The sequence below is a fragment of the Pleurodeles waltl genome, chromosome 6 (genome assembly GCF_031143425.1).
Source record: "Pleurodeles waltl isolate 20211129_DDA chromosome 6, aPleWal1.hap1.20221129, whole genome shotgun sequence".
NCBI lineage: Eukaryota > Metazoa > Chordata > Amphibia > Caudata > Salamandridae > Pleurodeles > Pleurodeles waltl.
The window spans coordinates 346,902,370-346,928,609 of NC_090445.1; positions in this window are offsets into that span (position 1 = coordinate 346,902,370).

Here is a 26,240-nt window from a genome sequence, read left to right on the forward strand (position 1 = left end):
GTGGGAGGGTGATGTGAAGAGAAAAGTTCGAGAATATCGTCTAACGCCACACTCCACCACAGGGGTTACTCCTTTTCAGTTGTTTAAAGGTAGGGCACCCTACAGTGAGATGGAACCTAGGTGGGTAACGGAGAAAAGAAAGGAGGTCAATGATCAAGTGGGTAACATTGAAGGTTGGAGAGAGAGAGAGAGAGAGAGGTGAAAGCAAAAAGAAAGTTGTGGTATGACCAGCGTAAAGCTGTAAAGAAAACAGTGTTGTGTGAAGGTGATTATGTTAAAATAAAGTCTCCAAGAAAGGAAGGGAAATCATCTAAATTTAAAGGTCCTTTTAAAGTCAAAAATTGTTCGAAAATGCTGTGAAAACAGATGATCACAGGATATGGAACTTGAATAGGGTGGCCAAATGTTTGGGGCCTGATGTAGGTCAAAGCATGTCCTCAGATGTTACTGCTCGAGAGGCTTGAAATGCTTTAAGTGTTCCTAGCATACGAGATCCTACTGAGACTCGACCGAAGAGAAATGCATCAACACCGTCATGGTTCAAAGACTATGTAATGTGAACATTGAACTTTGCTCTTTCTTCATGGATTTTGTGATGCTAATTTCAGGCTGTTTGTGTTGGTTTGCATGTAACATAATCTGCTTATTACTCAAGTGTTATTAATGTGTAGTTCCGTTAATATGCTATTTATTTATTCTTTTTCGAGTTGATATGAGGAAGATGGTGTGGTATCCTCTATGTGGGTGCTCTGGCACGAGCATAAGAATGAGAGAGGTGGCACGAGCGTAAGAATAGGGAGAATGTAGAATGTTGGTGAAAGTGGAATGTGGGAGGCGTTGGTGAGAGAAGCCGTTTGGAGAGAGAGAGAGCCGGCATGAAGTGATAAGGACGTGGTTGGTGTAGGACTTGTTATATAACTTATTTCAGATTAAAACTTGCTCTTCATTGAACCTCCCAAGTGTCGCTTCACCTTCGTTTATCGCTCCGCTGGTCCTTCTTACATTGATCTGGCCCCACTAACATGTTTAGCGGGGGCACAGGGCACTTACAAATCAAAATCCAGGTTAAAAATGTGAGGGGGACCTTGCAGCACTTCCCTCAGGTAGACCAGATGATCCTCCCAGGTGGAAATGAACACAGCTATATCATCCAGATAAGCTGCACTAAAGGATTTGAACCCAGACAAGACTCTGTTCACCAACCTTTGGAAGGAGGCAGGAGTATTTTTCAAACCAAAGGGTATCACCTTGAATTGAAAGTGCCCTTCTGGGGTGAAAAATGCTGAATCTTCTTTGGCTCCTAGACTTAGGGCTATCTGCCAGTATCCTGAGGTCAGGTAAAATGTGCTCAGGAACTTGGCAGCCCCAAACCTATCAATGAGCTCATCAGATCAAGGTATGGGGTGAGAGTCAGCCTTAGTGACTGCATTCAAACCTCTGTAGTCTACCCAGAATCTCAACTCCTTCTCCCCGGTCTGGGGGATTAGGTTTGGGTACCAGCACCCATGGACTAGCACAGGGACTATTAGAGGGCTCAATTACCCCTAGCTCCAACATCTTAACTACCTCAGCCTAGATATTGACTCTGACCTAGTCAGACAACCTGTACAACTTGTTCATGACAGGTAAGCTGTCAAAGTGTCAATGTCATGGACATACCAGGTGGTGAGTCCATAGGTCAGGGAGAACAGCCCAGCAAACTGCTCCAACAATTACCTGTAGTCTGTTTGCTGCTGGTCTGTCAGCTTGGGAGAGAGAACAATTCCCTCCACTGACCCATCTTGCATATTGGTAGGAGGTCTGGCAGAGGTTCACTCTCCTCCTTCCTTCCCTCATCTGTGACCATAAACATGGTCATGTCTGCCCTGTCTTCATGGTGTTGAAGTCCATTCACATGCAGAATCCTGTGGGGATTGGCAATCTCATCCTGGTTCTCCAGAATGGGGTAGGACCCAGTCCACATGGCTTGGAGGGCCCTGGGATCCACAGACTCCAACACCCACACCAACTGACCTGGATGGTACTCTGGCATAGTAGCCTTTTGGTCATGCCAGAGCATCATGAGCTCTTGGCTGGCCTCCAGGCTTTTGCTTGCTCTCTTCATATACACTGCCATGCGAGGCCGCAGGCCTATCACATAGTCAAGCACATTCTGTTTTGACTCCCTGAGAGGCTTCTCCCAAGACTCTTTCACCAAACACAATTGGCCTCTTACAGGGTGCCCAAACAGCAAGTCAAAGGGGCTGAAGCCATCCCCCTTTTGGGACACCTCTCTGGCATGGGAGGAAAAAACCCCATCTCCTCCTGAGTTTGTCAGACAAACCCATAATCATGCCTTTCAGGGTCTGTTTAAATCTTTCCACCAGACCATTAGTCTGGAGAAGATATAGGTTGGTGAACTTATAAGTAACACCACATTAATCCCACATTGCCTTCAGATAGGAAGACATAAAGTTGGTGCCCCTATCTGGGGCCAATAGAAATGCTTGGCCAGCCTATTCAAAGTCTTAGTCTGACACAAATGTCCTGCCAATGTGATGTCATGGCTTAAGGTGGGGAGGAATTCCCTATACTTCTGTGGGACCACCACTCCCCTGGTTACCCTGGTTTGGGGACCCTTGCCTCAGTATCAAAGACTCCATCCTCCCAGTAAACCCTGTGGGCTCCAATGACATCACCCTGCTTTTGCCTAGAGGCAGTCTTCCTCAGGTCTTTAAGAGTGGGACACTCTCTCTGCCCCGGCACAACTCTCCCCTGGAGGGCCCACCTGCTACTCGCAATTCTGCCAAGTCAGGCAGAGCTTGCAGGGGTGGAGTCCCTACCTCAGAGATCAGATCCTCGCCCTCAGGAATGGATTCCTCTTACACCTCTAGAGTTCCTGGGCTGGCTCACCAGACCCTGTGCTCTTTCTCTTGCTTCTGGGGCCTCTGTCCATTGCTCCAGAGTCCAAATGTCCAGCAATTCCCTGTTGTGCAGCCTATGACCTGGTCACAACACACACCCACTCAGGGAGGTCCAGCATCTGTACATGGACCCTTCTCTCTACCTCTGACTACTCAGGTACTTAAAGATCGTTTCCCAGTAGACACTCCACTGGGAGGACATGAGACACATCTATCTTTTTAGGGCCAGTCAGAACTCCCCATTCCTATCTCACCATGGTCATGGGATGGAGCATGGCTCTGCTGTCTGCTTTGGCCACCTGGAAGTGTACACCAGGTAGGATCTGCTCTGGAGAAACCTGTAGTTCTGTGACCATAGTCACACTGGCCCCTGTATCACTCATAGCCTCCACCTGAGTCCTGTTGAATTTAGGCCACTGCCTCTACTTATCCATGCTTGGAGGTAAGGCGGCGAAGGATGCAACATCCACCCCGCCCACGGACACTAAGGTAACCTCAGTGCATCCTGACCTCACCTTTGGTCCAAGGTCCACCCCTGCACCACACTAGCAATCCCATCAGACTGCCCACCAGTGGGGGGCTTGTAGGAGCAGACAGCATCTCCTTTTTTATGCTGTGGCTGAATAAGTAAAAACACTTCACTATCTTTGCAAGTACATATACCTTTCCTGTATTAGCCTTATCAATGTGCTTCCTTTTAAAGTCCCCTCCCCTTGGAAGGGGCATGGCTCGGGCCCCTTCCCCCCCCTCTCCCATGTGCAGGTTTTGTGGTTCTTTGTGGTTCTTGTGAGGACTCTTTTGAAATTTTATCTACTTTCCCTCTGGGATTTTGCCTTGGAGGGACCATGCCCTCCTTTCTCATCACCACTACCGGGTGTTTTTTGGAAACCCTGGTTCTCAACTACTCATCAGCTGCCTCTCCCAGGGCCCTGGGTATGGACAAATTAGAGTCTACCAAATGCCTGTGTGATGTCTGTGAGATACAATTAGTCAAGATGTACTCCTTGATGATCAAATTATATAGCCCCTCATAAGTATTTACCTTGTTACCCTCTATCTAGACCTCTAGTTCTTTAATTGAAGTGTCTACAAAGTCAACCGAACAGTGGGTGTTGACCTTTGGGGTGTCCCTAAACTTTATCCTATACTGCTCAGGAGTGAGACCAAATGTCTGGATGTGGCATCTCTTCTTATTGGGATAGGACTCTTTCTCATCTTCTCTGAGGGTCATGAGCCTATCCCTCCGATATACTGGAATCAGCTCCCATAGCAGGGAACCCCAGTACTGAGGTCTAACTTTTCTCATCCTGAGAGCCCTCTAAAAGAATTTCAGCTGCTTGTTAATGTCATCACCCACTTGGTAGTTAGGGATAAAACTCTTGGGTAGCCTGGGGCAAAACCCATCACCCCTAAGATACCTCAACCTCTACTTCACTGCCACTATCTCTCTGTTCATATCTTGCCCACATCTTCTTTTCTAGGGCCAACTTCCCTGCCTCTAGAACTATATAAGCCAGCTGGACCTCAAACTCTTTTTCTCTGAGGGACAGGTTTGCTCCTTCAGAGGTGAATCCTTTCTCCCAACTAGCTCTAAGCAGGGCCCTGGTCAATGTGTGGAGGAATGACCCCTCTTCCTCCTCCTCACTAAGGTGTAAGGGTTCCTCCTTTCATGGGAGGTTGGAAATGGGATCCTCCCTCTACTCTTCCACTGGAGCCTCCTCTGTAACTACCTGCTGGGCTTCTGCCCAGGCCCTAATGTACTTAACCAGATCAGCCTCCCTAACGTTAGTGGCTGCTGACAACCCCCTTTCAGTACACAACTCCCTAAGCTGTGCTACAGTTAGTGTGGGTAGGCTAGCCAGATCAAGCTCCATGGTATCCCTATGTTTTGTGTCACTCAGAAAAAACTTTGCAAAAAAGTCAGGAATTTAGAAAAATCACAAAAATTAATTAATTGAAATTAGTCTGACTTAAACATCAAAAGCAATTTGTGCACTAGGACAATTTAGATGATTTTTAACTTGCTTCACTTAAATGCTGATTGGTGATATCACACACAAGTAATGGATCCCACCACTGCACACAAAAAATGTTGGAAAGTGGATTATTGGTAAGGGCAGGTGGGTACCTCCATTTAGCAATAGCCCACAGTCTCATACTAGGTCCAGTCAAGATCTCACTAAATTAATCTTTGCGTAACCATTGGTAGCTTCGCACCCACAAACAGTTAGGCTTAACTTAGGAGACAAGTGTTCAAAACATTTAATGTCAACAAAACAGTAAATAAGTAAAACACAACACACAATAAAAGTCCGACATCAAATTATAAAAATAGGAAATATTTTTATTTTTGACACCAAAACAACAAAAATTCAATGTAGAGAACCAGAGATATGAATTTTTAAAGATTAAAAGTAAAACTAGTGCTTAGAAGTAAATATCTCTCAAAGGGTTGAAAAAGGGCACACTGGACAGGGATAAAGTCCAGAGTTCAGGTCACCCACAATGGAAAACCTTTACAATTACTTTCAGAAGTATTTCTTTAGTCAGGAAAGTGGTCCACAACACCAGCCAAGAATTCAGAGGCTCTAGTTTGCCTCTTGGGGTCTTGGACTACACCTCCCACAATGCACCTCTTCAACTTATATAGCTTTTTACAACAGTTGCTCCAAACATCTCCAAACATCTGGATCTTCTTCCAGAGGTCCTTTATGGACCATTGGAGTGTCCACAAACGTGATCCAGGGTTCAAGAAGGTTCGAGTTGCTCCTTAGAAGTTGGAACTACAGTTTCCAGAATGCACTGTGTCAGAATCCCCAAATAGCCACTGGATGCTGGTCAGCTGGGTTCTTCTTGCAGGACTTGATGCAGGGAATTCTGGTCAGCTCCTTTGTACCTGTATCTTACAGGGAGTCCACTCTTACAGTTGCAGAAGCAAGGTGAAGTCCTTTTCTTGATGAAGCCCAAACTGAGCAGTTGGTGCAGTTCTTTGGGTGCAGACAAGGGGTTCAACAAGGTATTCCTTTTTCTCCAGTATCCTCTTCCAGCAGGGTTCTGAACTGTTGGGCAGCTCTGCCATATTTATCCTTGCTCCTGGGTTGTTAAGGAGGGGGTGCCACTGACCAATGAGGTGCAGGGTACTACCCTCTCGGGTGACCACTTCTTGTGAAGTTTGGCAAAAATATATCCCAGAAAGCAACACAAAGTGGGCCCTCCCACTGGTGTGGTCAAGTTTTCCTAACCCACCCTTCCAGACCCTCTCCTAATCTAATTATTGGGGGTCCCATCTGGCTGGGGAGGCAGGAAATGGGGGAGGTCCAGTTTCTGTCACCGGAGGCTTTCCCTCCTTTGAAAACCAGTTTGGCCTCCCTCCCCCATCCAGCTCTACTATCTGCTGCAGCAGTTCTTCTCCCACCAGATGCTTCCTTTGTTTCAGCCTAGGCCATTTCATACCTCATTCAGGAAGTTTGGCTCAGGCTGCCAGAGACTGATTAATCAGGAAAGGGCACTACAAGGCTGATTTTGGTAACTTTCAGAAAGAGTTCTAAAACTCTTTCTCTGTACTAGTTATAATAAATCTAACCTTGGCAAGTTGTTGGATTTATTATAACTTTTAACTTTATACAAAGCTCGACAGTTCTAGCTCTAGTGGAAATGGGACTTTATTAATTTTAAATAAACTCTCCCCATGTTAGCCTATGGAGCTAATGCACTATAATAGGGAAACACAACATTGGCTGTTTTTCCCTCAACAGGGCCTATGAAACATCTTTTATAAAGTCCCTGCTTATTTTTATACTGCATCAACCCTTGGGGAACTTAGGGCAGATATTAGGGGTGACTTATACGGAAAAATATGGTAATTTAGGACTTTAGAAGTACTATTAATTCCAAAGTTGAATTTGGGGTTAACTTTAACTTAAAAGCAGCCAGCTAGGCAGGACTACCTTTAAAATGATACTGGACACCACAGAAGTACACCTATGGGTGCGCTGACTATACTGGGGTCCCTAAACCTACATGCCCTACCATATACTTGGGATTTAATGGTAGGTTGTCAGAGCCAATTATAATTAGGCCTAAATTGCATATACCATATTAAACAGAGCACTGGCCCTGGGACTGGACAGCAGCCCAGGGCACAGTCAGAGTCAGTAACCACCAGTATCAGTCAAAAAGGATGGGTGTGATCAGGGCCAAAAGGATGACTTTCTCACAAATGTTTATTTTAATATGATTCAAGTCATCAATTGGGGATATGTGACATATTTATATGATGAGGCGAAATGGTTTTCAAATGGTTGATTGCCCACTTGGGCTCAATGTAGAAATGTAATAGAGAGTGCTTAGCCCACTTGGGCAGCATTGAAGTGAATGTTAGTGAAAATATTGCCTAATCGCTTATTTGGAATAAGTAAAGTTTAGTATATTTCAAATGGGAATTGAGTGTTTAATTTTGTTACAACAGAATGAATACATAAATGCAGCCAAAAAGTTTATATAGTATTGCCGAATAGGATACATTACACATTGAAAGATGGCAGGGTCTACTATATAACATTCCTTGTTCATTTTCATGTTTTTGAGGTTCACGGGTGTTGGGATATAAAGGTAATCACAGTGTAAACAATGTTTTGTTGTGACAAAGGAGCTGTGAGTGCCGAAATGCATTGACATGTCTTCTGCTGAATAAACTGTAACAGCAAAGTGCTCACAGAGTGCCACAGCTATCTTATATATGCAGATATATTTATATATATATATATATATATATATATATATATATATATATATATATATCTCATATATGTATTCATTTGTTGTAGGGCCTTAGCTACATAAAGAAGCTAGAGTATGTAGAGTAGCTGGCCTCTCCATGAACAATTCTGTCCAGGGCGATCGCTGTGCATAGTAGGGTTTGGTGAGAGAGTGGCCTCTCCACAAAGACCTCTATACAGGGTCAAGGATGTATGGAGTAGGATTTGGTGAGGAAGTGGCCTTTTGGTATGGAAAAGTTCCTCGCATGGTTACGGACATGTACCCTTGCCCTAAGTGCCCCAGCTGCAAAGACGTCTGGATCCTTGGTGCTGATTTTTGTTGACAAGGGCAAACATGGATCATGTGTGTGTGCCATGACATAGAACTGTCTCAAGGGTTGTGATCTGTTTGGACCGGGGGTGGGGGGGGGCTCTGAAAGAGCTAGCCTCGTAGTAGCAAAAGCCTACTGCACAAATGAGATGGTGGCTACACACATTGTAGTGATCAGTAGAAGTGAACATACCTTTTTAACTGTGTCACTGGACTGAGGCCTACAGGCTCATTCATGTAAGGTTCTGCTGCTCTGTACTTAAGTCCCCCTTGGCCTGCATCAGGTAGTATGTAGTGCTGAACAACACATGTTTGTTGTATGCATGTCGTGGGTGCATGTGTGTTTGTGAATGGCATAATATAAAGAAGACTCTGTGTGCCATTTTGCCACAAGGCTGACTGTAGGAGCATGAGGAGGTAGAAGAATCTCGAAAGACAGATTGGTGGATTTGTGCATTCTTGTGAGCTGAGTGGGAACAGAGGAAAGGAGAGCCAGGCTCATCAGTATACTTCAAAGAGCACTCTTTGATTTCGAGAGAGGTCACCGGAAAGGGTGCATCTCAGGAAGGAGATGGGGCTGATGAGAGAATCAGAAGCAGTTGGGCTGGGACCCTCAGGTAACCATTTGGTACACAGATAACTGTGGGACCTCGTTGTGGGGCTATCAGATTTGGAGTCACTCCCGCTGTGACAGACTGCTTTCTGGAGGAAGAGCAAGGTTTAGGAGAGGGTACTTCATAAGGAAGCAGACCCCAACAAACATTTTAAAGACTCAGACCCTAAATCACATTTGGTGTCTTGAAATTGACTATAAGAAGGGGAGCTTGAGACCCAAAAGTTGTCAACTCTCAAGCAGCCATTTGAGCTGTGCAAGAAGGAAAGGCTCTTCAAGACATTTGCCTGTGACAAGGACTGGAAGCGAAGGCCTGCAAGTCTTCCAGCAGGGTGAGAGGACATCACCCAGGGAACCCAAGGCCACCCCTGCCCATGGAGCCTGCAGTGCCAGTGCCTGTCTGCTTGCAAAGACCAGTGTGCCCTCTGAGTAAGAGGAAAGCACTGGAGGAAGTGAGAGCCAGAGGAACATCCTTGCGATTAGGTTTCTGAAGCAAGGGGTCAGGAGATGGCTTCTGCACCGATCGGGTCATAACCAGTGTGCAGAGTGAAGTTGAAGACCTCGTATACTAGACTGGGCCACCGTGAATATTACTGGCATGCTGATCAGGCCTGTGTGTGGGGTGAAGTTGGAAACCACATATGCCAGGTGGGCCCACCATGAAGAATGCTGCTCTTTCCATTGCGCTGTAGCCCGTGAGTGGAGTGAAGTTGAAGACCCTGTCTACCAGGTGGGCCACTGTGAAGAATACTGCGGTGCCGATCAGGCAATTACCTGTGTGCAGAGTGAAATCAGCAACCTCGTATGCCAGGTGGGGTAGCTGCAAACATTGCTGCCATGTCAATCAGACTATAGCCCAAGTGTGGAATGTGGACCGTAACCCCATATAACAGTTGGGGCCACTGGGAAGAAGGGAAGGAGTGTGGTCTGGTCAAGACCATTGTCAAGAGGAAGAGACCTCCATGGTAACCCATGCATGCCCTAGCCCCGACTGAGAATCTGTGTGAATTCCTCTCCCCCGACTCTCCCCCCAACTGTGGGAGGAATCCAAATAAACTTACCGCCAGGAGGAGCATTCAGGCGATCCACCTGCTATCCCCGCAGGGCCACATGTGAGGAACTAGAGGACACCCAGCCACAGCCCCTGCAGAGCTGTGTGTGCAATACTCACTGAGGATAGCAACTGCAGCCTCGAGGGGGGCACTCTCAGAGACTCCCGTCATGCAAGTCCTGCTGGTTCGACTGAATGAAGGGCCAGAAGTCCCTTGGGTAACTTGCCTACCATGTAACTCTTCAATGCTAAGGCACTTTGACTTTAATTGTAATCAGAATGAAACTCCTGAGACTCAGACTACTAGTGGGGCTTAATCTAAAAGTTGCCTATTGTGAATTAGAAATTACCAATTTGTGTTGGTTTAGAAATAGATAAGCAAGTATTTGATTTAACAATCATATATTGCTGCTACTGTATATATTTTGACTTGTGAGCCTGTGTCCACCCACTTGTGTCTACCTCCCCCTAGAGAAGCCTTGTACTGCTCAACCCGTTCTACCACTGAGAGTCAATTGGTGAAAGGGTACTTGGCCCAGTTGCCCAGGACCCATAGTAAGTCAGGACCCAGAACATACATAGTAAAAGGCCTCTATCCCCATGGTTGGGCTCAGTAACCCCTGCTTGCCCTGTGGCCCTCTGAAAGGGGTTCTGACATAGCTGCTCAACAAGCCCCTATCTACAAGGCAAAGGCCGTGCATAGTAGTGTTTGGTGAGGTACCAGCCTCTGTGCAAAGATATCTGTACAGGGTGAAGGCTGTACAAAATAAAGTTTGATGAGGAAGTGGCCTCTTCACAAAGGCCTCTGTTCAGAGAGAAGGCTGTGTGCAGTAGGGGTTGTTGAGGGAATGCCTCCTCCACAAAGATCTTTGTACACAGTAGGGTTTGGTAAGGGAGTAGATATTTTCCTCAAAGATCTCTGTACAGGGTGAAGGCTGTTCATGGTAGGTTCCGCAAAAACCTCTGTACTGGCCAGAGTCTGTGAACAGTATATATATATATATATATATATATATATATATGATAAATTAGGTGGTTGGATGACTGGGGTGTGAGCTTTAGTCCAGCAGCAAGCAACCACAACCCTTGTCAGGGTAAGGCACAAGCAACCCCAAATTAATCTGTTCTCAACCACCGTGTAGCTTGGCACAGAGCAGTCAGGCTTAACTTAGAGGCAATGTGTAAGTATTTGTGCAACACTTCAAACAGTAGCACAGTGAAAACGCCACACAAAAATATCCCACAGCATGTTAGAAAAATAGAGTAAAATGTAATAAAACAAGACAAAAAACAACAAAAATCCGATCAGTACAACAGGAGATATGAATTTTGAAAGAATAACGTGTGCAATAGGTCGTAAAAGCACTAAGGGCCACATGTACGAACACATTTTCCCATAGACACAGAATGGGTAAAACCCTTTGATACATCTGGCCCTAAGGCCCTCATTACAACCCTGGCGGTCGGAGTTAAAGTGGTGGTAATACCGCCAACAGGCCGGTGGAAATAAAAATGGGATCACGACCACGGCGGAAACCGCCATCATAGACAGCCACTTTAACACTCCGACTGCCACGGTGGTACCAACCAACACTGCAGCGGTAAACGCCAACAGACAGGCGGAAGACAATGTACCGCCCACCCTATCACAACCAGCCAATCCGCCAGCTTTTCCGGGGTGGTACTAATGCCATCAGAAGCACGGTGGAAACAGAACACAGAAGGGAAAAGAATCACCTCTCGACACCCAACGAAGAACAAAGACGCCATGGAGCCTGAGCTGCAGGTCCTGCCGATGATGGTGTATCTGCTCATACACCAGGAGCACCAAAGATGGCGGCAGCGACGACTACAGTGAGTACTGCACCTAGCACACAGGGGAGGGGGGGAGGAAAAAGAGAGTGACACACACACAAGCAACACGCAACACCCCCACCCCCACCCCCACCCTCACCCACAACACCATACACACAAGCACATGCAGCAACATTACATATACACCCCGTAACACCCTGGAAGAATGCAAGGACAAAAGGAATAGAGTGAAATAAGTGTTATTGTTGAAATATTCAGATAAAGTTAACAATTGGAAAAAACAGTATATACAAATATTTACAATACGTACAGAAGGCCATACACTGTCCTTAGCAAATGTTCATGGCTCAGTGGGCCAAAAAATCATGAGCGAAGCACACACTTGACTCCTGCCTCAAAACAGAGAGAACACTGCAGGGGCATCAGGCCGAAAACACACAGACACCTAAGTGGGAAGGGGAGGGGGGGCACCTCAGCCAGAAGAGGGGACTACGTCCCTGCTCCTGGAGGGGGCAACATGCCCACAGCAATGTCTTGGGGAGTGCAAAGCCACAGTCTTGCAAGTGGGTGGTCTGCCCACTGCTTTGTCCTGGGGAGTGCAAAGCCACAGTCTCTCAAGTGGGTGGTTTGCCCACTGCTTGGTCCTGGGGAGTGCAAAGCCACAGTCTCTCAAGTGGGGGATTTGCCCACCGGTTCTGGAGGGGCCTTGTGCCCAGTCTGCTTCATCCTGCCAAGGAAAGTGATAGTGGATGCATATCTCCACTGGTTCTGGAGGGGTCCTTGTGCCCAGTCTGCTTCATCCTGCCAAAGAAAGTGATAGTGGATGCATATCTCCACTGGTTCTGGAGGCAGCCTTGTGCCCAGTGATGCTGCACCTGGGGTGTGGCAGTTCCCATTCCTGAGGCACGAGATTCTCAGGGAACAGGTAGCATGATACTCCATGGAGACAGATCCAGACTCCATCCTGCGGCAGCTAAGGCTGCAAACTGCTAGTAGTGCCGGTGCTGGTACTTCAAGTGGTGGGTCCAGGCTGCCTCCTGCATCCCTGGATGGCTGCCCACTGGGGATGCTGCTGCTGACAGATGTAGTGGCACTGGCTGGGCATGTGGCGGTGCAGGTGGCGGTGCTTGCGGCGGTGTCTGTGGCGGAGATGCTGCCGGTGCTGGCCGTGGTGCAGGCGCTGGTAGTGGTGGAGGGAGACACCAGGCCGACTCCTGCAGCCTCGGACGGCTGCCCACTGGGGATGATGCTGATGACAGTTGTTGTTGCATCAACGGTGCAGGGGGGCGGTGGAGGTGGCGTGGCAGATGGCGGTGCAGATGGCTGTGCCTGCGGTGGTGCTGTTCACGGTACAGGTTGTGGGGCTGTCGGTACTGATGGTGGGCACCAGTCCCTCACCTGGAGCCTCCGAGGCCTGAAGTGTCCTGCCTTGGGTTTTCTTCCCCACCTTGGCAGATTCAGCTGGGACCTTGGCACTGCCAGCTTGTGTTTTTGAGGAGCCCTTGCTGTGTGGGTCGTGCTTCTTGGCCGTGCTGCATGCTGGCCCCTTCTTCACCATGGCAGGTGGTAGAATCGGTTGGTCCTTTGCAGTGGTCGGTGGCACACTGCCAGCCCTGACGGGAGCCCCCTTTGGTCCCCTGGGACTTGCAGGTACCACAGTGGATGCTGAGTTGGTGGCTGAGGTGCTGGCTCGGGATCTTGACACCCTGGCCGTAGGGGAAGGACGGGGGGAGGAGGCGTAGGGAAGAGGTCAAAGTTAGCCAGGAAAAGTTATTTAGACACACTGGGACAGGAAGATGGACGGGGTTTGGGAGTGGAGAAAGAGGGAGTGGTTGTAGGAGGTGTACGTCGGCTGAGTTTGGGTGAAGGTGCATGTGCTGGATTCTGCTGTGATGTGGATGACTTTTGGGTGGGTGGGTGCTTGCGTTTGTGTACTTTGGGAGGAGGGCTCACAGACACACTGGGAAAGGACACAGGGGACTTGTGCATGGTTGTGGGGGTGGTGGCTGCCCGTGAGGGGTGTGCTGTGATGGGTGTGCTGTGATGGAGGTAGTGGATGATGAGATAGTGCATGCCGGTTGTGAGTGGAGACGCTACTGGAAAAGAGGTGGATAAAGATGAGGAGGGGGACACAGTGGAGGCAGTGAATGTTGGTATGTGTGCATGGGTATGGTGATTGTGAGATGAAGTGTGGTGCTTATGTTTGCCTGAGCCACTTTTGTGTGTTGTTTTGTGTGCATGCTGGTCTGAAATTGTGCTGGGGATAGGGTGAGGTAGAGGGGATTGAGTCTGGGTAGTGGAAGTTGGAGGGGGGAGGCTGGACACAGGGACAATGGCTTCCATCAGTGCTGAGGCCAGAGCCTGAAATGCTCTCTGTTGGGCTGCCATGCCAGAATGAATGCCCTCCAGGTATGCATATGTTTGTTGCAAATGCTTCTCGACACCCTGGATGACATTCAGAATGGTTGACTGCCCAACAGTAAGGGATCTCAGGAGGTCCATAGCCTCCTATCTGAGGGCAGCAGGGCTGACTGGGGCAGGGCCTGAGGTGCATGGGGCGAAGGAGATGCCCACCCTCCTGGGTGGCTGGGCACAGGAAACACGCTGAGGGGCTGCTGGGAGGGTGGTGCTGGTAGGGAGGGTGGCGGCTGTACCTGTTGTTGGGGTCGGCACAGAGGTGTCCACCACCTCCAGGGAGCTTCCATCAGAGGAGGAGTCGATGTCACTGGTCTCCCATCCTGTCCCCATCGTGGAGCTCCCCTCGCCCTCCGTCCCACTGGTGCCTTCACCCTCAGTGGATTCTGCCTCCAGGCCCATGAGGGATGCAGCTCCCTCCATCGCCGGTGCCTCTGCTCCTCCGCCAGATGATGCTAATGCACATAAGGACATGGTGACAAAATAAAAAGGGGGGGAGAGACAGAGGATACACTTGGTCAATGCCAGCAACAACACTACTGTTGGTGTACACAACACACAGGGAGCAGCCCTATGCACTAGGCCCTGCCCAACCAGTCACTAAGATAGTCACCAGCCCATGGGTACAATGCCTAATGCCAGCATCTGCACACCTGACACCCACAGGACCCTGCCCAGTAGGTGTTGCCCACTTGTACCATTGGGGTAGGAATGCTTCAGAGCCTGCACACAAGAGACCTACCCTGCCACGATCGCCCTGGCCTAGGGGCAACCACAGCCCACATCCCCCACCCAGCTAGCAAATAAAGCGCGCAAAGTCAGGATTCAGAATCTGTACTCACCCCCTTGTGGCTGCTGTGATGCCTTCAAGCGCTCATCCAACTCCGGATAGGCCACCTCCAGGATGCGGAACATCAGGGGGTCATGATTCAACAGGCACCCCTTCCACTTTGGGAGGCCAGCCCCAGCTGGGCCTCCGCCGTTTTCTTGGTCCAGCGGCGCAGGTCCTTCCATCTCTTGCAGCAGTGGGTGCTCCGCTTGTGATAGACCCCCAGGGTCTGCACCTCCTTGGCGATGGCACGCCAAACAGCCTTTTTTTGGTGGGCGCTGACCTAGAGGGAAAAGGAAATTACTCACCCGTCTGGACCGTCAGACTCATTGCCCACCAGTTCCCACCCATGCCCTGATGCACATACACTGACCACCTCTCATGCAGCACCCCCCCCAACATGTGGTTTTCATCCACACCACTCCAAACATGCAGTGCCCACACATCATGCTCACAGTGTACTCACTTGTTTGTCTGGAGGACCGTAGAGTAACGTGTACTGGGGTAGGACCCCATCCACCAGTTTCTCCAACTCCTCCACAGTGAAGGCAGGGGGTCTTTCCCCAGACACTCTTGCCATTGTTGCTTCCAGACTCAGGTCACAGCAGCACTTGCAGTGTAGGTCCTCTCCTGTTGAGGGTCAGGTAGCAATTGAGTGAATAGCTAGAAAATGGCGGTGACGTCCGCGGTGGTGCGTACCGTCACCGATGTCATACATCGCCATTTGCTCCTGGAACCCATAGGATAACCAATGCGAAGTTGTGTGGCAGTCATCGACTACCTACCGCAACGGAGCACAACGCCAGTGCACTTACCTCATTTCCCCTTGTCCCTCCTCACAGGTCAGGCAGCCGCCATTTCAGAGGGGCACATGGCATGCCACCTAACTGCGTCACAGCAGACATTGGCACATCAACTGACTCTCGACTTCACACACTGCTTCTGTGATGTAAATTTAACAACAGTTGTGCCATCTATGTGGAAATATGACCAGCTCACCGTTCTCCTCCATAGGCTACAACCGCTGAGGCAGATGATGAGATGGTGAGATCCTCCGGTGTACAGACCCTTGGTGGACCTGTCGACAATGGAGGACAGACACATTATCATCACATACAGACTTGATCGTGCCACAATCCAAGAACTGTGTGCCCAATTGGAGCCAGACCTGATGCCAGCTATCCGTCAGCCCACAGTAATCACCCCTCTAGTGCAGGTTCTGTCAGTGCTGCATTTCCTGGCAAGTGGTTCATTTCAAACTACAGTGGCCATGGCATCATGAATGTCTCAGCCAGTGTTCTCCAACATGTTGACCAGAGTGTTGTCTGCCCTGCTGAAGCACATGCACAGCTACATCGTGTTCCCCCAGGTGGATGATTTGGCCACAGTGAAAGCTGACTTCTATGCCCTGGGACATATCCCCAACATCATTGATGGTACACATGTGGCATTTGTCCCCCCCCCGAAGAAATGAACAGGTTTACAGGAATAGAAAAAGCTATCACTTGATGAATGTGCACATGGTGTGTTTGGCAGACCAGGACATCTCCCATTTGAATGCCAAAAATCCTTGGTCTGTGCATGACGCCTATATCTTGTGGAATAGCAGGATCCCTTATGTGATGGGGCAACTCCAGAGGCAACGGGTTTGGCTAATAGGTGAGCCCAAGGCCCCCACACAGTATAAGTTGGGGTCTGGGCATGGGGTTGTCCCTAAGGGTTAGTGTGTGTCTGACAGTTGTCCCTTGGTTTTTGCAGGTGACTCTGGTTACCCCAACCTCTCATGGCTACTGATCCCAGGGATGAATCCCAGGACAAGGGTAGAGGAACGTTACAATGAGGCCAAGGAGGATTATTGAGAGAACCTTCGGCCTCCTGAGGGCCAGATTCCGGTGCCTCCATCTGACAGGTGGATCCCTGTACTACTCACCCAAGAAGGTGTGCCAGATCATCGTGGCATACTGTATGTTGCACAGCCTGGCCTTGAGACGCCAGGTGCCTTTTCTGCAGGAGGATGGGCCTGGAGATGGTCTTGTGGCCATGGTGGAGCCTGTGAACAGAGAGGAAGAGGAGACAGAGGAAGAAGATGTGGACAACAGAACAAACATTATACAGCAGTACTTCCAGTGACATACAGGTAAAAGACTGCAACTCAACTTTACATTTCAGAAATCTTTTGAACATTGTATATGGCAGGCTCTTACCCCCTGTCTATGGACACTGACTGTTCCCTTTGGATTCTCTATTTTCAGATCTGTGTGCCCCATTCTGGCTCCTGCTATATGTACTGCTGCCCACCAAAGGTCATCCTGTAGTATTTTTCACTGAACATATACGTTGCAATGCTTTGATAATGTTGTACTAATACATTTTTCGAATCATTACACTGACTCCAGTATGGCATATGTTTCAAGGGTGTTTATTTTTGTGCAAATAAGTATGGAGGTATGTGCAAGGGGCTGGGATGATGGTGGAGGAATGTCCAGTTAGAGTCCAGTCTATTGGTATCACAGGTGCATTGTACAATGGGGCATAGGAAGGGGATTAATGGCAGTTCAAGGTGGACAGGGTGACAGAGTGGGACAGAAGGGTGACAATCAGGAGAGTCTTATTTCCTGGCGGGGGTCTTGGCAATGTTCTCTGTCTTCTGCCTGGATCGCAGGGACCGTTTATGGGGTGGTTCTCCTTCTGCAGGGGTGGGGTGCTGGTGGCCTGTTGGTCCTGTGGCGGGGCCTCCTGTCCACTAGTGCCAGTGGAGGTAGAAGGCTGTTCCTCGGTTTGCCTAGTGTCAGGCGCCCTTTGTTCTGCCACTGCCACCCTCATGGTCTTGCCCATGTCAGCTAGCACTACTGCAATGGTGACCAGGATGGTGTATATTTTAGTTAGGTCCTCCCTGATCCCCCGGTACTGTCCCTCCTGCAGCCGCTGGGTTTCCTGTAACTTGGCCAGTACCCATGGTCTCCTGGGAATGGTGGAATTCTTCCATGATGTTTGAGAGTGCCTTGTGCAGGGTCGGTTCCCTGGGCCTGTCCTCCCCCTGTTGCACAGCAGTCCTCCCACCTTCCCTGTTGTCCTGTGCCTCTGTACCCTGAACCTTTTGCCCAATGCCACTGAGCCCAGGTCCCTGATCATCCTGGGTTTGTGGGGTGGTGGACACACTGCTGATTGACGTGTCCTGGGGACAGTGGCATGAGCCCGCTGGTGGGTGCTGTGCTGGTGTTTCCTGAGAGGGGAGGCTCTGTGGTGGGTTGGGACTATGGCAGGGGAACCAACTGTCCAGAGGTCCCTGATGGGCCAGGTTGGTCATCCTGATCCAGACGTGCTGAGCTGCTGTCATCACTGTGGGCCTCTTCTGTGGGGGGACTGGATGTAGCTGGCACCTGCTCTCTGGTGACGTTGGGTATGGGTCCTGTTGGGATGCAAATGTATTGCTAATGTATCTGCGTGTGCCATCTTGTGCATGGGTGTGTTTCCCGGTATGATTATGCTTTCCCTTTCGGCTTGGCCTTGTGTGAATGGTGATTTTGTGGGCTGGGTGAGTCTCTCTATTGGGCATAGTGTGGTGCTGGGTTCCCATGCAGGTCTGTGATGGGTGTGCATACATTGGTGTTGCATGCAGGGCTTGGTATTGGGATGGGTGGGTTGCGCTAGTGGAGTATGTGTGAGTTGGTGGAGTGATGGGGTAAGGGAAGGGGTAGGAGTTAGTGATGGCATGCAGGTAGGGTGGGAGATATAGTAGTAAAGATTTGACTTATCAGAGACCAGTCCTCCTGCTACTCCTGGAAGGCCCTCAGGATGCATGATCGCCAAGACTTGCTCCTCCCATGTTGTTAGTTGTGGGGGAGGAGGTGGTGGTCCACCGCAGTCCTCTGTACAGCTATCTGGTGTCTTGAAACCACAGAACGCACCTTTCCCCATAGGTCGTTCCACCTCTTCCTGATGTCATCCCTGGTTCTTGAGTGCTGTCCCACGGCATTGACCCTGTCCACTATCCTCCGCCATAGCTCCATCTTACTTGCAATGGACATCTGCTGCACCTGTGATCTGAATAGCTGTGGCTCTACCCGGATGATTTACTCCACCATGACCCTTAGCTCCTACTCTGAAAACGTGGGGTGTCTTTGGGGTGCCATGGGTGTGGTGTGATTGGTATGTGTGAGGATGTATGGGGTGATGTGTTGGGGTGTGTGCTGTGATGTGCGTTGATGGTGTATGGGTGATGGTGTTCTGTGCCTCTGATTGAGTGTGTGCTCCTGGCTTGTCTCTCTCAGCTAGCTATCTTTGTTTTCATTGTAAGGGTTTGTCGGTAGTGTGGGTGTGTGCTTTATAGTCGTGTGGGTGTGTGGGTGCGGTGTGTGTATGTGTGTCAGGTGTGTGTATTTTGAATTGTCCAATGTGGTGTAGTTTTGTAAGTGTGTGTTAATTTTGAGCACAGCGGTGTGTACCGCCAATGGTTTACCGTGGTTGAAAGACTGCTGTGGTCGTGATACTGTGGGTGTATTCCTGTTGGCATAACGGTGTGGGATTTGCTATTGCCAGTTTATCACTGATCTTTGGTCTGGCGGACTTGTGTGGGTGTCTGTATTTTGGCGGTATTCTATGTGTGGGTCATAATACCTGTGGGGGATTACAGCTGCGATAACAGTATGTTGGCGGCCGTCGACACGGCGGTAGGCGCCATTTACAGCCATGGTTGTAATGAGGGCCTAAGCGCCATTCGCGGGTTATCCGTTCATGCTGGACCGCATAAAAGTCAAAGGTTCAGCCAACCACAATAGATTGTGGATTGGATATAGTCCCAGATTAGTCCTGCTGAAGTTTTACCATCTCAAGTGTTGTGCCAAGAGTCCTGTTTGTGTTGAAGAAGGCTGGGAGGAGGAAGGAGAGCGTTGCAGGAGGCTGTTGGCCTGGAACTCAGAGCAGGCTGGGCATTGTTGATGGACAGGCTGGAGCTTTGCAAAGGCGGTCACCCACAAGCGGTTGATGCTGGGTGTCAGGAAATGGGCTGGTGGTGGCTGGCACTGATTTTCAGTGAAAGTAGCGTTATCTTGATGCAAATGGGTCAATTTGTGGTCACAAGGAGCCAAAAAGCTTGATTTAAACATTCTGAACCACACAAAGGTTCCATGACCTAAGGGGCATGACTTGGGGCTCAGGAACCCACTGCAGCTATCTAGGTCCAGGAGCTGGTTGGAGAGCCTTTTATGTTCCTGAAACTCAGATCAGGAGGCAAGCAGACTAGCTCTTGAAGTCACTCTGGGGTCCTGGGTTCAAGCTGAATTTGCAGGTCCAGTTCTCCTTCCCCAGGCAAGATGGCAGCAGGAGAAGGTCAACTCAGCAGGGAAGCAGTTCTTTTAGAGCAGCAGTCCAGCAGAGTGCTAGTCCTTGCAGTAGCACAGCAGGTCTTCTTCCTGACAGAATATCCACATGTCCAGTAGTGTACTGAAGAGTTGGTGCCTAAGGTTCAGTATTTATACACAGTTGTGCCTTTGAAGTGGGGAGAAGCTTCTAGAGGCATTCCTGCACAGGCCCTGCATCCTTGCCCTGGCTCTAGACTAACTAATGGGAGTATGCAGCCCTTTGTGTGGAGACAAGATACAGCTTATTCAAGTGTAAGTGCGGCTGACCCCAGCTCCTCCCACCCATTTTACCAGTGATGGCCCATAGAGACACACCTAAGCTCCTCAGTCCAGTGGCTGACTAGGAGGAATACACAAAGTGCAACTGTTACCCACACCCAGCCATGTGACCCAGACACAGGCTGCATTTACCAAATGGCTAAGGTAAGAAAAAGCCAACTTTCGAAAAATGGCATTTTGAGAATTTCAATTTACAATACAACTTCACCATAGGTTAGGATTTTAAATTTCAGAGACACCAAATGTGGATTGGGTACATATTCCCATTTGGAAACGGCACTTATGAAATGCAATAAAGTAACTCCAATGTTATCCCATGGGATAGGTAGGCCTTGCAGGAGTGAAATTTCTTTTTAGAGTTTTTCATTACTAGGTTATGTAAAAATTAAAAGTACATGTCCTACTTTTCTAATGCAGAGCACACTGCCCTCTGGGCTGTCCAAGGCCTACATTAGGGCTGACTTACATGTATAAAAAGGGAAGGTTTGGGCCTATCAAAAGGTTTATTTTGGCAGGTTGAAATGGCAGTTTAAAACTGCACACATACAAGCTGCAGTGGCAGGCCTGAGGCATATTTAAAGGGCTACTTAAGCTGGTGACACAATCAGTGCTGTAGACCTATGGGTGGCATTTAAATTATAGATCCTGGGCTCATGTAGTGACACTTTATTAGGGACTTATAAGTAAATGAAATACCAAATTTGGTACAAGCCGACTTTACTGTGTTTTAAGCAGTGAGCACAAGTGCTTTAGAACTGGTTTGCAGTTTTAAAGTGAACATCATCCAAAGACCAACAAAATCGAATTCAGGAAAAGAAATAGGGAGAGGAAGGCAAAAAGTCTGGGGATGACCCTGCAGAAAGGGCCAAGTCCAACAATAAATATCTATCTATCTATCTATCTATCTATCTATCTATCTATCTATCTATCTATCTATCTATCTATCTATCTATCTATCTATCTATCTATCTATCTATCTATATATCTGTATATATAAATAAATATGTATAAATGCTTGCCTAAAATAATCCTAGTCCTTTTCTTCTTAATTTTGTTCACAATCTCTTCTGTCTCTGCGACTGAGGTATCACACCCATAATATGCTGTTTTCATATATGACCAATTAATGCTTATAAAAGTTTTGTCACACATTATAATATTTTTGACAATTATAAAGATCTTTCTGAAGGTGCTTCAACGATATACTTTAAACTATGATTACTTTTAGGGGCACATGTAGGCCAATCTAGTTTCACTCTTTGGATTAATAGGTTAAAACAACACTATAATAAACTGAGAGGCATATTTGCAAGCCCCTTGCACCTCCTTGCACCACACTAGCTTCATTTTTTTACTCTAATGTGGCGTTAGGGAGGCAATTTCCCAGCGCCATACTTATAAAGTGGCGCAATGCCCCTTGTGTCATTGGATGCCTGCGCCAGGCATAATGTATGTAAGGGGGGAGTTTGCACGCAGAGAGGACCAAAAAGATGGTGCAGTGAAATTTACTAGATTTTACTGGACCATATTTAGCTTCTTTTTTAATGTCTGCCTAAGGCGGCTTTAAAGTGACACTCCCATTGTTTTCAATGGCCTCCCTTGACTTTGCAGAAATAACACCATCATTTTTGTCGCTAATCCTGCCAAGCGCTACAATAGCTTCAAAAGTGTTGACGCTATTGTCCTAATGTGCGCCTTGGTGCACTGTATTGTAAATGTGGCGCACACATGGTGCCGTTAGGGCGACCAAGGGGGTAGCGCAAGAAAAGTGGCACATCAAAGCTGATACTCCACTTTCTTGTAAATATGCCTCTATGTTCTCTATTTTTTCACAGATGTTTAGCGTTTGATGTTATTGACTCAACTACAACCAGCCTAAAAATCCACTGAATTTTCAAGGGAATTGATTCTCTTTGTACATATTTGCACTATGCATTTTTATTTTTAATCTAAAATAAATTATTAAAAAAATACAAAAACCAACATATGTTTTCCTATGTTCTTTAGCATATACTCCCTCTCCCTCCACACTCAAACCCCCTTCTGATGACCAAAAAAAGTTTTCCTTTCAGAGTTTGACCTTTTCACTACTCTTACCTCCATGACACCCCTAAGAGATCTGTTTCCCTCCCCAAGGCCATCCCTTCCACCTCCTAGGCCCCCCCTACCCCCTGCCAGAACCCATCCCCCGCCAAAAAGAAGTCCATCCCTCTCAAAAAGGTCAAATGTCCTCCCAAGCCAAAGCCTAAAACCCCCTCCCAAGCCCAACCCTCCTCACCCCCCCCAAGAATCCTTGAGGTGCCTCTCTGTCCTCTTGATGCCCTTACCTGTGGGAGTTACATGGCAGTCAGGAGTCAAGTAGAGGCACCAAATTGTGCCTTTGGTGCAAGTGACTTTTGCATATATGGACTAGCCAATGGCCTTGGACTTTAAAGTATCTTCACATCATAATATATGATAATCAACCAGTTGTTGGTGTTTCTGGTCACATTTTTGTTCTGGATTTCCTTTCCTAGGTGTGAACTAGCAACTGCAACTGTTTCCAGGTCATGCATCCTCCAAGGACTGCCTGTCATCATCCTGCGCTAGAAGAGCGGAAGGAATCTACCCTGGAGTGACGGACTCACTTCCCTACTTCAGCAGGCACCTCTCTGCAGCAATGACCGGTGGCGTGGGTCTCCTCCCCAAGTGACGAGCGTGGATCCAGCAACACGGGTGGTGGACTAAAGTGACCACGATAGTCCCAAGGTCCAGCTGTCCAACTTTGGTGGAGGTAAAAGCTTTCCTCCTCAGGCAAGACAGTACCCCCTGCACGCGTGACTTGCAGTTGCCAAGGCTTGTGTGTGACCTTCCAAGAAGTTCTTCATGCACAGTAAAGCTCTGGCCCCCAGCACTCCTTCCTGCGATGCACAGCTCTCTGAGTGGTTCTCCAGCGGCGTGAGATCCTTTTATGTTGTGCTTCGTGGGCCTCCTTTTGTACCTTCTTTGTCCCCATGTTGTGGGACTCCTGTGCGTGCTGCCTGGTCTTCTGAGGGCTCTCCGAGTTGCTGAGAGCCCCCTATGACTCCTGTTCCTGGGTAGAGTACACCAGGTCCCTCCTGGGTCCGGACAGTGCCATTTGCCGCTTACCACGAGCTTTGCAGGTGCCAAGGCTTGTTAGTGGAAGCTAGCGATGCAAACCGGACTTCAATCTTCCATCCCGCATGGGACATCTCCTGCACCAACCAGGAACCCACAACCGTCTTCTTGGGTGCATAACTGACTTCTCACTAGTAGTTCTTCATTTGCACCTTCATCCGGGTTAGCAGGGGCTCCTGTTCTCCCGGACACTTCTGTGCTTCTTGGACTTGGTCCCCTTCTTCCACAGGTCTTCAGGTCCAGGAATCCATTGTTGGTGTCTTGCAGCCTCTAATTTTCTTTTTCGTGTTTCTGTGTACTTTAGGAAAGTTACTGTGATTTACTCCTACTTTCCTGGGCTCTGGGGTGGGTTCTATTACTTACTTTTGGTATTTTCTAACACTCCCAGCACCCCCCTTCACACTACACTTACCTAAATGGGAAACCGACATTCACGTTCCACTATTTTAGTATATGGTTTGTGTTCCCCCTAGGCCCATTTCTCTCTATTGTGATTTTACCTGTTTGCACTGTTTTCTCACTGTTTTACAGCTATTACTGCATTCTAGTGTACATACTGTGTATATTACTTACCTACTAAGGGAGTACAGTCTCTAAGGTATATTTGGCAAGTGTGACACCAAAATAAAGTACCTTTATTTTTGTACCACTGAGTATTTTCTTTCATGTGTGTAAGCAGTGTATGACTGCAGTGATATTGCATGAATTGTGCATGTCTCCTAGTTAGGCCTTGGCTGCTCATCCACACTATCCCTAGAGAGCCTGGCTTGTAGAGACTGGCTACATTTCACCAATAAGGGATAACTGGACCTGGTATAAGGTGTAAGTACCTTTGGTACCCACAAACACACAAGAGAGTACGGGGTTCGCAGGTTGATACAGAGCTTAAAACAAGGAAGATTTTCCTTGTGGCTCTAAGACCTAATTAGGTAAGTAGATAGTAGTGGATAATGTGGAGAGTTAAGAGTCAGTGATGGGGGGATTAGCGGGTGTGTCCTTTACGGACTAGGTGGTCTCACACACTATATAGGGGGTTATTACAACTTTGGAGGAGGTGTTAATCCGTCCCAAAAGTGACGGTAAAGTGACGGATAAACGACCAGCCGTATTACGAGTTCCATAGGATATAATGGGCTCGTAATACGGCTGGTGGTATATCCGTCACTTTACTGTCACTTTTGGGACAGATTAACACCTCCTCCAAAGTTGTAATAACCCCCATAGTGTCATGCTTCATCATATAACCACCTAGCCCCACCCAGGTAGGTCAGTGCCACCTGAGTGAACTCAACCTCCCTGTTAAAGGAACAGGAGGGAGTGCATAAAGTATCACTATTCTGGAAAGATGTGGGATCCAGCTAAACTAGGGTATACTTAAAAACACCTAAACAGTCACCTGTGTGAAAGTACACTTTTAATAGTGGTGACTGCTGGTGTGGTTAAAAATAAAATTGGGACACCTCTGTGAGAGCAAGGACTCACAGGGTCACCTATCTAAGAGTCAATGGCCAACATGTTTCTGCCCTCTCTGCTGAGCCAAGGAAGGTCTTGGGGTATTCGTCAGGGCCTAGGATCCCTAAGCCTCATATAATATGAGGAAACAACTGCTCCATACAATAGGAGAGTGAGTGGACAAGGTGCAATGAAGGTAAGGGGCCTACCTTGAGCAAGGCAATACCTTGTGGAGGCCTAAGGGAAATAAAACACACATATGATTTGTGAAACACAACACTCCACAGCAAAGCAAACACACATGTGACATAGAAAGCAGAACACATGCACTGCAAACGTGTGTGGAACATAGTTAAAGAAAAGGGAGAAAATTATTCTTACCCTAAACCTGAAGGCTCCTGGCCCCAGGAATCCAGGAGGGGGAGTGTCCCCTTATTGTCACACACTAAGGATAGAACATGAATTACAGTGAAACATGGAAAGGCAGTACATCGGTGAGAAGGCAGTACATATGGGGAAATATGTAATGGATGGCAGCTGCCCTGCGGCAAAAAGCGCCTGAGGAAAGGTGTATTGGAGAGCCTCAGTACTAAATCCTAACATAGGGTAAAAATTATCCATAAAGGGAAAATGCAGGAGACAGATCGCAACGAGTGTGACCTGCTGGGAATCAAAGTTACCAGCCCAATGACCAGAATATATGGGCCCAAAAGCAGGCAAGAGAATAAAAAAGTGTAAAAAGGAAAGATCTTATCTGTCCAGGGAAGCCGATGACTCACAACTCCAAAGAGGGCGCTCGCTGTGCGCCTACTCCTTTGGTACCCACTACAAACCAGGTCAGCCTCCTTCATTGGTGGCAGTGGTGGGATAAGTACTTGCAGTTGCCTTATCACTCTGTCACCGGTGCTTTCCACAGGAAAGAATGAATCTATACCTAGAGCTGTTCAAAAGTATACCTAGTCTTTTCACTTTGACTACGGTTGGTAAAGTAGGTCTTTTTCTTTTCTTTCCTTTCACTTTCTCTAACTCACTATACAATGTGTTCCTCTGAGGCCACCCCTGGAGACATGGGAACTCCCTATGAGAACCTGACTTTCAAAGTTCTAAGGGGGCTTTCCTCAGAGAGAAACTTAGAGGTAGGGAAGAAACCTAATAAGAATTTCCTTTTAAGTCTCCTTCTTCAGGATGACCAGGAACAGTCTGGTAATCAGGAAGAGGAGAGGGAGGGGGATTCTAATCCTTTAGAGTCAGAGGATCAGCCTGAAGATTTGGGGGAGAGCTCTTCACACAGTCTTCC